This window comes from Euprymna scolopes, chromosome 19 (genome assembly GCF_053919585.1).
Source record: "Euprymna scolopes isolate OS-2025 chromosome 19, ASM5391958v1, whole genome shotgun sequence".
In the NCBI taxonomy this organism is placed as follows: domain Eukaryota; kingdom Metazoa; phylum Mollusca; class Cephalopoda; order Sepiida; family Sepiolidae; genus Euprymna; species Euprymna scolopes.
The window spans coordinates 121,955,702-121,959,950 of record NC_136500.1 but is presented as its reverse complement, the minus strand read 5'-3'; the positions used below and the strand labels follow the sequence as shown (position 1 = coordinate 121,959,950).

General features: G+C 34.5%; 1 long non-coding RNA gene across 1 annotated transcript in view; it reads right to left on the bottom strand.

The window, feature by feature from the left end:
• Positions 1-479: 479 nt before the first annotated feature.
• Positions 480-4,249, bottom strand: part of LOC145239935 (uncharacterized) — a 9,122-nt gene continuing 5,352 nt past the window's right edge. The window contains exon 2 of the long non-coding RNA XR_013862424.1: positions 480-2,845. This is a non-coding gene — a long non-coding RNA (uncharacterized LOC145239935). The remainder of the gene's footprint in view (positions 2,846-4,249) is intronic.

The following is a 4,249-nucleotide window of genomic DNA, read 5'->3' as shown; positions in this document are numbered from 1 at the left end:
CCACGTGTTTGTGCCTTGTGTAGGCATGCGCGACAACAAACCTTGGGTTTTTATAAGCGGAAATCTCGAGGTTGTCAGGAATCTACAGGCGCATGCGCAAGAGGAGGGATTGAGAGAGTGGTATAAAAGGCAGGTCGAGTGAGAAGTTTGTTGTTGTTGTCATTGGACGTTACAGTGATACGTGCGTTAGCAGTTGATTAAGAAGTTGTTTTTTTTTGTCTCAAGTCGCGCACCTCAGTGAAGGTGAAGGTCATATAAGTCGTGTACCTCTGTAAAGGTGAAGGTCATAACCTTGTATTAAAAAAAGGAATATTAACAATGTGCGGTCATACGGTTTTTCTCAAATGTTTATTTTTTATTGCATATTATTTTCGAAATAGGATATTATGTGTAAGAATATGACAATTGTTTGTTATTTTCAAAGCAATTTATTCACGATAATAATCAAATAGTGACCAGAATAATCACATACTCTGCCATTTATGTTTGTTAATGTTACAACACTTTATTGATGAGGACATGAATATTGACAGAGTTTATCAGAATATTGCTTTTGTAAATTGTTTTTTTTTGTACAACACTTTATTTACAAGAATAGAAATATTAGCTTAACATTGAGATAGTGTGCAAGAATATGATAGTATCAATTGTTGTTTATTCTTACAACCCTGGATTCAAGAGAATAGAATATACTGACATGAAATACCAGAATATTGCTTCCGTAAATTTCACATTACAAAGAACATGAACATTTTGACAGTAAGAAAGTTATTTTCACAACACATTTATTACAAAAAACATGAACTGATGTATTTTGTATATTACATCAGTTGGAAGAAATCAAGTGAATTACCTTTTGAATATTTGTTTTTATTTCGATCAAAATATCAGATTATTTAATGAAATACTTTCTCTATTTCCTAGCTGCCATCAGCTCTTCTCGACTCCGGGTGCTCACACACCATCATGAGTGCCAAGTTGTGTCGAAACTGGACAAAGCAGAACATCAAAGTAACCACAATAAGTGGCAATTCAAGACATCTTGGTTTTCCAGGAATAGTTTAGGTACATCGTATAATTTTTATTATTTGCTCCTGCAACAATCAGTGCAATCTGTATATCTTTCTGCAAATACGCTGTTATTTAAAAATAATTTAATACCTCATGTATCTTTCTAATATATTATTGCAAAAGCGTTTTAGAATAGTTACGTCAATACATCTTTTTAGAATAAATACTCTTTTCAATTTTTAGTACCTCATATTGTGATATTTCTAAATCTATTATAGCAATAGCCTCTTGGCTAGTTACGTAAATATATTTTTTTAAATATATCTCTTAAAGTTTTTGTAATGCGAGTTCTTAGAACAGTACTATGTGTTTTGCAAGAATATGGCTTTTATTTATTGTGTAATTTTTTCATATGTAAAAGTAAACCTTTTTTCGTAGAACAGCAATATTCACATAGTTTGCAAGAATATGGCTTTTCCCCAGTGTGAGTTCTAATATGAGTCAGTAAATGTGATTTTCGAGAACAGGAATATCCACAGACTTCACAAGTATATGGCTTTTCTCCAGTATGAGTTCTAATATGTTCCACTAAATGCGATTTACTATTACACGAATATGTACACAAGTCACAAGAATGTGGCTTTTCTCCAGTGTGAGTTCTAACATGTATCACTAAACGTGATTTTTGAGCACAAGAATATCCGCACACTTCACAAGAATATGGCTTTTCATCAGTGTGAGTGCTCATATGATTACGTAAAGTTGATTTGTCAGAAAAACAATACCCACACACTTGACAAAAATGTGGCTTTTCCCCAGTGTGAGTTCTCATATGCCTCACTAAATCGTATTTTTCAGAACAAGCATATCCACACACTTCACAAGAATATTGTTTTTCCCCAGTATGAATTTTCATATGTCTTACTAAATTTGATTTTTTAGCACAAGAATATTCACACACTTCACAAGAATGTGGCTTTTCCCCAGTGTGAGTTTTTATATGTGTCACTAATGTTGATTTTTGAGAACAAGAATATTCACACATTTCACAAGCATGTACTTTTTCCCCAGTATGAATTTTTATGTGTGTAACTAATCGTGATTTATTAGAACAAGAATATCCACACACTTGACAAGAATATGGCTTTTCCCCAGTATGAGTTCTCATATGTATAACTAACTTAGATTTTCTAGAACAAGAATATCCACACACTTCACAAGAATGTGGCTTTTCACCAGTGTGAGTTCTCATATGCTTCACTAGCACTGATTTTTGAGAACAAGATTCCTCAGAAACTGAAGGAGTTTTTTCTGCAATGTGAGTCCTCATATGTGCCATTAACTTTGATTTTTCACAACATGAATATCCGCACAATTCACAAAAATGTTGTGTGTCCTCACTGTCTAACTGCATGGTTATGAATAATATGCTTTTTTAGTCAAAATTTGCAGGTGTATAAGTAAATTTTATAATCGTTTCCACTTCACAAGAAAATAAACATTGATCTAGTGTTACATCTGTAATAGAATTTTCTCAGTTTTATGGTTGTTTGTACTGTATAAAAAGTCAATGTTATTTTATCATAATACAGTGATTTCGTGTTCTTTGTCAAGTATCGTTATTTTCAGAGTTATTTCTATATTTTTTTTATGTATGTGAGGATGTGCCTTGGTGGAAACCTTCTATTAATCGGTAGTCTTGATAAATTTACTTTTAACTGCAGATATTCTTCTACTTTCGACATCAAGAGATGCCTGCACCTGCAACCCCGGTCTTAAAAATTGGTAGATCCCGATTATGAATGGGTGAACACGGAGTCATATTTAGAAACACCTGTGAATAAAAACAAGTAAAATTCATTATTAGTATCATGGTTTTAGATATTACAATTTATATAGGAGTTACAAAATCTAGTTTAATTAAAAAAGTAATATTTTCAAAACATGTCTTGCTACGAATATAGTCTAAAGAAACTTCTATCAATGATTTTTATATAAATCAGATCGTGGGGACAAAATGATGAAACATTGATATGTCCGTGTGTATATGTACATATCTATATACGTATACATTCATATATGTAATTTCTTTGGAAATATGTATTAAACAGCATATGCCTCTTTGCCATGTGTTTGTGAACTTAACCAAGGTATTTGATACAGTCAACCGTGAGGCTCTCAGAAAGTGCTGGGAAAATTTGGTTGTACATCTTTTACGGAAAAGTCTAAGCAACTTCATCATAATATGAAGTGTCATGCCGACTTCAATGGTTGACTATCAGAACAATTCTCAATTGATAATGGAGTGGAGCAGGGTGATATAGATGCACCAACATTGTTCTAACTCTGACTGCTGTGCTCTGGTATGGTTTTCTCGATTGATGCTGACACACTCCCCAGTAGATATGCAATTGGTGATGGATCACTTCATGAAAGCTTGTACCTGTTTCGGACAGTTACCATTAAGGAAAGTAAGGTCATGTACACTCCTGCTCCTGGTGGTCTCTATGTGGAACCAAATATCGTTGTTTATGGAAAGTGCCTTAAAGTCATAAAACCTTTTTTCTACCTCAGTAGTACCTTATCAAATGATGGCACTCCTGATGTGGAAATAAGACAGAGTATCAGCCGCATTTGAAAGACAAGATAGATTTTAGTCTGATGGTAATCTAACACTGACAAATATAATGTCAGTATATCATGTGCATTACTATCCCTACTCTATGCCTCTGAAACATAAACATAGTACCAGTCATACGCAGAACTTCTAGAGAGGTTTCATCAGCACTGCCTTAAACACATACTTGGTTTAAAGTGGGATAGTTTTGTCCCTAATCGTTATTAAGAACCAGATGTGCTGGGCGGGTCATCTTGTCTAGCTTAAGGACTATCAACTCCTAAACGAGTTGTTTTATGGTGAGCTCCTTCTTGGCACCAGCCCCAAAAACGTTTTCTTCAGAGCATCGAGGAGAGTCTGGTGAGCTCTAATGTTCCTATTAGCAGTTTGGAGTCCCTAGCATATGAACACAAGCAGTAGAGGGCATTGATATACAAGGGTGCAGAACAATTTGAAGCTACCAATATAGACCGAGCACGACCCATGGGAGCATGTAGGAAATGTCAAATCTTTGAGTCTGTAAGGTGTGTGAAAGCGCATGATGATACTGGTTCTTTTGCGATTGGTTTCATCCAAACCAATGACCGTCTTCAGTGCAATGTCTACTTGGGTGTGTGCAAG